Source organism: Cervus canadensis, chromosome 1 (genome assembly GCF_019320065.1).
Source record: "Cervus canadensis isolate Bull #8, Minnesota chromosome 1, ASM1932006v1, whole genome shotgun sequence".
Classification (NCBI taxonomy): domain Eukaryota; kingdom Metazoa; phylum Chordata; class Mammalia; order Artiodactyla; family Cervidae; genus Cervus; species Cervus canadensis.
In genome coordinates this window covers 34557473-34568105 of record NC_057386.1, presented here as the reverse complement: position 1 = coordinate 34568105, position 10633 = coordinate 34557473, and the positions used below count along the sequence as shown (strand labels likewise).

The following is a 10633-nucleotide window of genomic DNA, read 5'->3' as shown; positions in this document are numbered from 1 at the left end:
AAGAGCTATCTCCCAGTCTGAAAAAGAGAAATAGACATCCTGCATTTCTCCTCAAAGGGTGTTCTCTCCGGTCTGAAAAAGTCTGGCCATTCAGCATTTGTCTTCATTGATTGAACACTGTCTCTTTCTCTTTTTTAAAAAAATGTGCTTTCCCTCCACAGTTTTCCCCCACAGAGTGCTGGTCCTCTGTCTTAGCCCAAGGGCTTGACATCTAGCATTTCCCCTCATACAGCTCTGTTCCTCTCTTTGAGAAAGTCAGCTGGCCATCCCAAATGTTTCCTTGCAGGGTGCTGACTCTGACTGAAAAGGAGGTCCGAGGCTATAGCATTTCTCCTCCTAGATCTCTGTTTCTCCCTCTTAACGATCAACATTTCTCTGCATACAGTGCTGTTTCTCTGTCTGAGGAGGACTGGTGACCCAGCCTCTCTCCTCACAGAGCTCTGTCTCTGTCAATAAAGGAGGGCCAAATTCCTGTGATTTCTCTTCATAGGGGGATGCTTCTGTGTTGGAGGAGGAGGTCCAATTCTCTGGCATTTTTCCTCAGAGAGGGTTGGTTCCTTGTCTGAAAGAGGGAGTTGGCCATTCAGCATTTCTCTTCACAGAGAGATGTCTCTGTCTTAAGAGGAGGGTGACACTCAGGCATATCTCCTCACAGAACCCTGTTTTGCTTTCTAAAATAAAAGGCCAGCATTTGGCATTTCTCCTCATTGTGCTCCATTCCTGTGTCAAAAAAAGAGGATCAATCCCAGGGCATTTCTCCTCTTAGAGCTCTGACACCATGTAGGCAAAGGAGACCTAGGCATCTGGCATAGTCTCCTCAAGAGCACTCTGTCTGTCTCTTTTTCTCTCCTTTTTTCTCTCTCTCTCCTTCTCTCTCTCTCCTCTCCTCTCTCTCTCAGTTGGAGTACTGACCATCAGACATTTTTTCTCATAGACTCCTGTGTCTCTCTCTGAGGTGGAGACCTGACCACTCAGAATTTCTCTTCAGAGGGCTGTCTGTCTGCCTGAAGTAGAGGGTCAGTCAACAGATAGACATTTCTCCTGAAAGAATGCTGACTCTCTGTCTGAGGTGGAAAACTGGCATTGGGGCATTTCTGCAAATAGAGGGCTGTCTTTCTGAGGTGAGGTCTACCCATCTGGAATCTCTCCTCATAGAGTACTTTGTTTCTGTGGAGGGTGCTGGGCTCTCCATTGGGCATTTCTCCTCATGGAGAGCTGTCTTTATCTTTGATAAAGTGTACCCAACCATCAAGCATTTTTCCTCTGTCAGAGCTATTTCTCTGTTGAAGGAGGAGGCCAAGCCCCCAGCATTTCACCTCATAGAAAATGAAAAAGAGAGCTGGACATGTGTCTTTCTTCTCAGAGTGCTTTCTCTCTGAAAAGAAGGCTGGCCATTAGGGACTTGCCCTCATAAGGTGCTGTCTCTCTTTCTGAAGTTGAGCACTGGCAATCTGGTGTTTCTCCTCAGAGTGTGGTCTATCTGAGGTGGAGAACCAAGCAACAGGCACTTCTTGTCACAAAGCTCTGTCTCTCCATTTGAAAAAGTGAGCTGGCCATCCCGAATTCCTCCTCATGGAGAGTTCACTGTCCCTGTCTAAAGAAGAGGGCTGTCTCTCCAGCATGTCTCCTCCCAAAGCACTTTCTCTGACTGAAGGGACAGTCCAACTCTCCTGCCTTTCTCCTCCTGGAGCTCTGTTTCTCTGTTTGACATGAAGGGCTGGCTATTAGGCATTTCTCCTCCTGAGGGCTGTCTCTCTGTGGAAGTAGGAGGGCCAACCCTCTGGCATTTCTCTTTAGAGGGAGCTATCTGCCAGTTTAAAATAGAGAGCTGGCCATCTGGCATTTCTCCTCATAGAGCACTGCCTCTTTGCCCAGAAAAGAAGGGCCAACACAGCACACTGCTTTATTTTTCTTAACCCAGCTCTTTCTCTGTCTCCATGTTGGGGTGGGGCTGGGAGTGGGGTGCAAGGGGAGAGGGTTAGGATTGGCTCAGCAGCAGGAGACACAGGTTCCATCCATGGATCCAGAAGATCCCCTGGAGGAGGAAATGGCAACACACTCCAGTATTCTTTCCTGAAAAATCCCATGGACAGAGGGCTACAGTCCATGAGGTCGCAAAGAGTAAGACAGGACTGAGCGAGACTAAGCAAAAAACCAAGTGAGACTAAGCAACAAAACAACTGCATTTCTCCTCAGAGGGCTTTCTTTGTCTGAGAAAGGCTGGCCATTCCACATTTGTCTTCATAGATTGAGCACTGTCTCTGCCTGCGGTTGGACATGACTGAAGTGACTTAGCACACTGGCACACTTGGAAAGCCGTGGAGGTTGGCTTTCCCTCCATGATTATTGCCCATAGACTGCTGGTCTTCTGTCTGAGGCCGAGGGCCTGACATCCAGCATTTCTCCACACAAAGCTCTGTCCCTCTAAAAAAGTCAGCTGGCCATCTTGAATGTCCCCTCACAGGTTGCTGACTCTGACAGAAAAGGAAGTCCAAGACTGCAGCATTTCTCTACTAGAGCGCTGTTTCTTTCTCTGAGGTGAAGGGCCAGACAGTCAGCATTTCTTTGCATACAGTGCTGTCTCTCTGTCTGAGGAGGACAGCTGTTGACCCAGCCTCTCATCTCACAGAACTCTGTCACTGTCAAAAAAAAGAGGGCTGGATTCTTGCTGTTTCACTTCACGGAGCGCTATCTCTGTTTTGGAGGAAGAGAACCAAACCTTCAGCATTTCTCTTATTACCCAGCTCTCTCTCTCATTCTCTCTCTCTCTCTCTTTGCAAGTATGTGTCTCTTTGTCCATCTCTCCCTTTGTCCATCTGTGACTATGGCTCTGATGTATCTGTCCTTTTTCCAAATCTTTTTTCTCTGTGTTTGTATCTCTGCCTCTCTCTTCCTCTATATCTCTCTCTTCCACCCTCTGTGTCTCTGTCTCTATCCCCCTGTCTCATTTGTCTCCCTCAAACCTCTCTGTGTGTTTCTGTGTCTGTCTCCCTCACTCTCTCTTCTCCTCAAGACCGAGTGTGACCCTGCCAACTTTCCCAGTTCATTGCAGGGAAAACATTGAACAATTATTCTTTGCTCGTGCAAGGAGCTCGACAGCTGGAACAAACATTGAGAAATTCAGAATTAATTGGGTGCTGATTATTTGCCAGCAGGAAAAAAAAAATCTTGAGATACACATGAAACAAAAGACAACCTAGCAACAGTGGAAACCTCAGCTCATAGCAACGAGAACAATCCTACAAGCATGACCATGCCAACTCCGCGCAGAGCTGGCTGCTGACCACTGCTATAGGAGGAAGGCAGACAGATGTTAGAGCTGCCAGGAGCCAAGTGAGGCCATTCTGGGACACTTTGGGCCCCCCAAAAGCCCAGCTCCAGCCTCCGAGAATCTCTGCAATGGAGACACCAGGAATCTCCACTCCAAGTCCCACACGTGGAGCCCCATTCACTTATTCTCCAGAAGACATTCTCATAAGCACCTACCTGGGCACTAAGGAAGTGAACTTGACCCAGATAGGATCCTGTATGCAAAGAACACCCACTCTGGCCAGTAGGGGAGAGCAAACAGACAGAAAACTATAATATAATACAAACACCTGGCAACATGAAGCCCAGAGTGTGCATGTGTGCTAAATCACTTCAGTCATGTCTGACTCTGTACGACCCTATGGACTGTAGCCCGCCAGGCTCCTCTGTCTATGGGATTCTCCAGGCAAGAATACTGGAGTTGGTTGCCATTCCCTTCTCCCGGGGATCTTCCCAACCTAGGGATCAAACCCTGATTTCCTGCATTGCAGAGAGCTTCTTTACCACCTGAGCCACCAGGGAAGTCCCAAATAGATATAGTATTAATAACTCTACTCTTGAGAGCCAAAAGGAGGAAACAATGCAAACGTCTATCAAGGGAAACAAAGATAAACAAAATGTGGTGCATACAAACAATGGAATGTTACTCAACCACAGAAAAGAATGAAGTGCTAAAAAAAAAAAAAAAAAGAATGAAGTGCTGACACGGATGAATCTCAAAAACCTCACTCTATGTGAAAGAAGTTAGACACAGTCATACATCGAGTGAGTACATTTGCATGAAATGTCCAAAACAGACAAATCCACAGAGGCAGAAAGTAGACCAGTTGTTGCCAGAGGCTGGAGAGGAAGGGAAGGGGAGTGATTACTAGTAGGTATGGGGTTCCCCTTTGAGGTGATAAAGGTGTCTTGGAACTGGATATTGGTGATGGTTGCATGACACTGTGAACTTACTAGATGTCACTGAATTGTACATGCTTAAATGGTTAGTGGTTACTCTTAAGTTATGTGATGTTTACGGAAATAAAATCAAATAAAAATAAAAGTGGAGAAACCATAGCTGAGGTTTAGCCGACAGGTGGGAGTTGGGGGGGACCAGATTGCCAAGGGCTGTCAATGCTGCTGCCTTTTGCCTTAGGGGTGACAAGGGGCTCTTAAGGACCTCAAGCCAGTCTCAGAACATTCAGTCAGAGGAGTGACATCTTTTCAGGTACTTTTGGACATTTTTTGAGGTTGCAAACAGGAAGGGCCAGGAGGCGTGCAGGAGAGGCAGCAAAACCCATCAGGACGCTGATGCCAGATGGGAGTATTTTAAGGGAGAGCTGGAGAGGTGGGTGGGTAACAAACACAACTGAAGGATGAGCACCGACCGTTCCACAGGAATGTGGGCTTGGACCTCGAAAGCCCTTCAGAAGCCTTGGAAAGGCAAAGCCCACTCCCTTCCTGAGCTGCCTGCTTTAGGGAGGTCTTGGCAGACTGTCTACTGTGTCTCCCCAAAGCCCTGGCTCTGGGTTTCTGGGGGTGGGTGGTCCAGCGGGGGAGCAGGAGGATCAGGACCCTGAGACCTGGGCCCATTGCTCTGTAGCCAGGCTGCTCTGGGAGGAGCCAAGGGAGTTGGAGCCCGGGTGTGTATCCTAGCACCACTACCCGCTCACCCCGGGAGGAGTGTCCGTCTCGGAGATTTCCGTTCCCTCTGGGGCCAACTTCCAAGTTCTGAGCTTTAAAGATTTGTTTTAATTAGGCCCGCCTTAGTCAGAGGCATTGAACGTTATCTCCATCTCAGCTGGCTCCTTTCCTTTGCTTCTTTTCTATTGACTTTCAGAAACTCTGCCAGCCGCATTTGGGCTTTGATTATTTTTTCATAAAGGGAAAAAGCAGAGCTAGTTGTCAGAGGCAAGGAAACTGCCCCTCTGGAGAGAAGAATGGAGAATGGTGGGTGGGCCCGGAGCTGACTCTTCCAGAGTTTTAAGACATTGCTCCACACCTCCCCCCACCCTCCCCCAGGCTGGCCCTCATCCATGCATTTCTCTGGCTTTGATCGTGAGTGGCACTCCTGGAGGTTCCTGGCACATGGCAGGCCAAATCTGAGGATGTCAGGGACCATAAACCAGCCAGACCTGCCAGCACACCGCAGGCAGCTGAATTGGAGCACTGGGCAAAAGTATAGGCAGGTGGACAGGAACCCAGGACAGGTAGGCTGGGACCAGAGGTGCCAGGACCAGGCATTGGAGTATGACAGTAAAGGGATCCAGAGATCAAGCCAAGCCCATTGTTACCAAAATGAACCCCATCTAGGCATCCATCCCCCATTTACCGTTCATCCACCATCCATCATCACATTGTACATCCACCAAGCCATCCAGCCATTCTTCCACCATGCCATTTCCCATCCATCCATCCAATTACTATTTACCAAGTGCCCACTCTGTCTCATAACTGTGCCTTAATTCTGCAGAAGATTGGCTGGAAGATCAAAATATGAATAGACTAGGTCCAGGGAACAAAGAGACCCCAAACTCCCAGAGGAGCTAAAATACACACGAAGTTTGGGGTCAGGTGAAACATAAGAGGCCTGAAGTCATAGAGGAAATGGAGTCGGATTTCAGATGGGGCCACACCATCACAGCAGAAGACCCTGATGGGAAGTGGTCCACAAGGTCAGAACTGGAACTACATCCCAGAACTGGGGATGAAAGATTTAAGATCCCTTCTGGCTGGGCCCAGGATGGATCCTGGATCTTTAGAGAAGCTGAGCCCACTGGTGGGGTGAGGAATGAGCCCCAGGGGAGAGATAATGAGGCTTCAGGACAGAAAGAAGAGGGACGTCACCCTCGTCACTGGACTGAGAGGAGAAAAGGTGAAGTGAGATGTCGTGGTAGAAGATAGGAGAATGGATGCAGGTAAAATGCCAGCTCTGCCCCATAGAGGGTCCCAGTGGAGCATCAGAGTCCAGAGAGAATGAAGCCTCTGCCATCCTACTGTTGTGCTGATGGAGCCCCATGAGCTCTGCTGCACTGCATGCAACCATCCCAGCAGTGGACTGGAATGGTCACTCAGGACCAAGGGGAAATGAGGCAGAGAAGAGTGCCTGGGCCACCCCTTGCACCTCCTCTTTGTACAAAGACCAGACACGCCACCAGCCTACTTCCCACCAGCCAGGAGGGCTGGCCGCTACCAGCCGAAAGTCAAGGGGAAACGGCCCTCCCCTTCCCAAAGTGAAAGAGATGTTGCAACTCTGGGAAGTCTCAGCAAAGCTGTAGGAAAAGGTCACAGTGGAATAAATTATAGAGATTAAAAGAATGCCCAGATCTACAGAGGCTGGGCCTACACAGCAACCCCTCAGTTTTCCTCTTTCATCATCAGCCTCTAATTCTGGGACATAAAATTACAAGCTCATTGATAATGATCAGTGATTTACCCGAGAAAGCCCAGCCCTAATTAAGAGCAGGAGAAGCTGACACTGCTTTTCAACTTCCCACCAAGGTCCAGCAAGGAAATTACCTGGTTCTGCAGAGCAAATAACGTCAACGGGCACTCAGGGGCCCAGGCTCCCAAACGCACACATTCTTGCTGAATTAATATGCAGAGAGAGTTGCCTCGAGTGTTTGCAATTTGCTGGTAATTGGGGCATTGATGGAGGCTAGGGGGAAGCAGCCAGCCAGTGTGTGAACACAGAACTGCACTGTCTGCTCTTCCAGGGGACAGAAGCTTTAAGACCCAGTCTGGTTGGACCCAGGAAACATCCTGAAGCCTTCAGAGGAACTGAAGAGGCTGTAAAAGTTCGGGACATTCCTAGGAACATCGGCTCATCTCATCCCTGGGACCCGGGACCATCCTGATCTTTGAACTCTGAGTTGCAGATGTTCACAGGTGGGAACAGAGAGCCGGGCCAAGCAGAATGTTTGGATTTGGGAAGGGGACAGGACAGAAAGGCAAGAATAAGAATTTAGATCTCTGAGGGTTTATAAAATTGCCAGGTAGGTTTGGAAAAATGAAAGTATCAATTGTTCAGTCATGTCTGACTCTTTGTGACCCCTTGGACTGTATGTAGCCTGCCAGGCTCCTCTGGCCACAGAATTCTCTAGGCAAGAATACTGGAGTGGGTTGCATTTCTTTCTCCAGGGGACTCTTCCCAACCCAGGGATTGAACCTGGGTCTCCTGCATTGCAGGCAAATTCTTTACTGTCTGAGCCACCAGAGAAGGCTTAGAGCCAGGTATTATATCTGCACCTAGGTGGTATCTAGGATTCTTTCCAGCTTGATTTTCATTCAAAAATATTAATCTTAGCAATACCAACTCAGCAATAATTATGATCATACAGGTCTCTTGTCAGGAAACTGGTGTTCTTTCCCTAATAAAAATAGTAAACAATAACAATTGCTATTGTTATTTAACAATAGTTAAAATACATCGAAAGCTTATTAGCTGTTGTCTTAGCTCAGGTTTGCCATAACAAAATACCATAGGTTGGGTGACTTAAAGAGCAGAAATTTATTTCTCATGGCTCTGGAAACTGGGAAGTCCAAGATCAAGGTGTCGGCCAATTTGGTTTTTTGTAAGAGCTCTCTTGCTGGTTTGCAGATGGTCACCTTCTCACTATATATGCACAGAGAGACAGGGAGCAAACTCTCCAGGGTCTTTTCTTATAAGAACATTAATCCCATCATGAAGCCCCCTCTTCTTTATGACTTCACCTAAACCTAACCATCTCCCAAATGCTCATCTCCAAATACCATGACATTGAGGGTTTGGATTGCAACCTAAGAATTTGGGGGAACACAGTTCAGTCCCTAGCATCTGCCACACACACAGTAAGCACTTTGCATGCCGTATTGCTTTAATCCTCACAAGCCAATGAGAAAAGTGTTATTATCACCCCTATTTTACAGATGAGAGACTTGAAGGCTTAGAAAGGTTAAGTAACTTTGCCAAAGCCAACTGCAGAGCACAGAGGCTTAACCAGGAGACAGGCAGCAGGAGATGCCCAGTCTCAGCCCAAGTTAGAGTCAGCCTAAAACTAAGTCATATCTGGGCCAGTCTGAAGATGTTATGCATGTATTTATGTAAAGGATGCAGGAACTTCCTGTGGAAGAGCGCACTCCAACAAGAATCAGACCCACATGCAAAATTCAAATACCAAGAGCCCAGGTTTGGGGGAGGGATTCTGAGTGTGGGTCACGTCACTCAGTGATGCTCAAGGACCCTAAGGCCCCCTTGTGACCTTAGGGTAGAGAGATGCTACTGAAGCATAAGAAACATTGGAAGAACTTCTCTATAGCCATTTCTGGGGACATCAAGAGCCCAGGACATCCTGGCAGTAACTCCCACAGGTGAAGGAAGGACCACACCCTCAGCACCAACTTCAGCACCACACATTGGCTGTCCTGACCCAGGTGGCACGGGCTCTTGCCTGGCTGCTTCCCCTTGGGGTGGACAGTCACAACACATCACCACCAGGAGCAACATGGAAGGGAAAGAATGCCAGCTCCACAGGGCCCCTGAAAGGACTCACTACAGAGCACCCAGAATCCACCCACTGGGCACTCTTAGAATTCTCTAAGAGGAACTGAGCCCAGACTTGCCGTAGGCCATCCAAAGTGAGAACTGACTCTAACAGAGATCTTATTTTCACCTCTGCCAAGCCAGACCCAGAAAACATGAGCTACATTTACATCATTTTCTTGCTTTAAAATACACACTCTGTACTAGTCGGCTCAAGCTGCCATGACAAAATACCATGGAGACCGGGTGGCTTAAACAACAGACATTTATTTCTCACAGCTTAGTGGAGGCTGAAAGCCCACGATCAAGGTGCCCAAAGATCCAGTCCCTGGGAGAAGCTGCTCTTCCTGACTTATAGAGAGTTGTCGTCTTGCTGTGTTGTGGGGAGAGAACTCTGGGGTCTCTTCCTCTTCTTGCAGGACACCAACCCTATTATCTCAGCCCTTATGATCTCATTCAGCCTTCATCACAGGGCTTCCCAAGTGGCACTAGAGGTAAAGAACCGCCTGCCAATTCAGGAGACGTAAAGTGATGCAGGTTCGATACCAGGGTTGGGAAGATTCCCTGGAGCAGAGCATGGCAACCCACTCCAGTATCCTTGTCTGGAGAATTCCGGGGACAGAGGAGCCTGGTGGGCTACAGTCCATAGGGTTGCAGAGAATTAGACGTGACTGAAGTGACTTTACACACACACAGACACACACACACACACACACACACACGGCCTTCATTACATCCTTTCAGGTTCTCCCTCCAAATCCAATCACATCGGGAGTTAAGGCTTCAGCATATGAATTCGAGAAGGATACATTTAGTTCATCGCATGGACACACACAATCCTCTCCGACTGAGTCTTAAGAGTAAGATCAGGCAGGTGTTACTGTCCCCGCTTTGAACATGAGTTAACTGAGGCTCAGAGAATTCAGTGACTTACCCAAGACCATAATTAATTATGACTTAATATTTTTAAAACATTTCTCTCATTATCTCTAAATCATCATGTAATAGACCTATCAGTGTCCTGCCCTATCCCCTCAGCATGTGCCATTCTGGTGTGTGATGAGACTGTCCTGCTGCAGTCACCTGGGGGCTCAGAGCCCCTGATGCTGCCCTTACCACGGAGGATGCCAACTAGAGGATCAATACCACAGCTTCCTGGTCCCTGATACATAACTTTAAAAGGGTGTCCTCCATGATCTCCAGAGCTGCCCAACAGGATCAAACCACCATTGCCCATGCTGGTACCCTGCTCAGTAACTGATTCCATTGACCCCCCTCCCTTTCTGTCCTATCTCCCCACCCACCAACCTGAAGCCCCCTCCCAGACAAATTACTTGCCCTCAAATCCTTGTCTCAGCATCTTCTTCTGGGGAAATGCAATCTAAGCCCGTGTTTTTGGACAAAATTTAGAAATTATAAAACCCCAGAAAGAGAGGATAAATGTATACATGTGGCTGATTTACTTTGCTGTATAACAGAAACTGACACAGCAGTGTGAAGCAGCTACACTCCAGAGAAAAAGACAAAGCTACACTCAATTCCGCTCAACAAACATTTTGAGTACCTGTGTACACCAGGTACTCCACTAGACATCAGAAATTAACGTCAAGCCAGATAGACTATTTCTAAACCTCATAAAACTTGTAGTCTAGAAGAAATCAATATCTTCTCTATCTTACAAACTAGAAACAGCCACTGTTATTTTCCCCAGATACGAATAATTCCAATTTTGTGATTCCATGTAATTATATACACATATCTAGTTACTAAATCTGTATTGTGCCATGTAGTTTTGAATCCAGATTTTTTTTCTTGTAATGG

General features: G+C 47.6%; 1 long non-coding RNA gene across 1 annotated transcript in view; it reads right to left on the bottom strand.

The window, feature by feature from the left end:
- Positions 1-9389: 9389 nt before the first annotated feature.
- Positions 9390-10633, bottom strand: part of LOC122446544 — a 52854-nt gene continuing 51610 nt past the window's right edge. The window contains exon 5 of the long non-coding RNA XR_006270902.1: positions 9390-9448. This is a non-coding gene — a long non-coding RNA (uncharacterized LOC122446544). The remainder of the gene's footprint in view (positions 9449-10633) is intronic.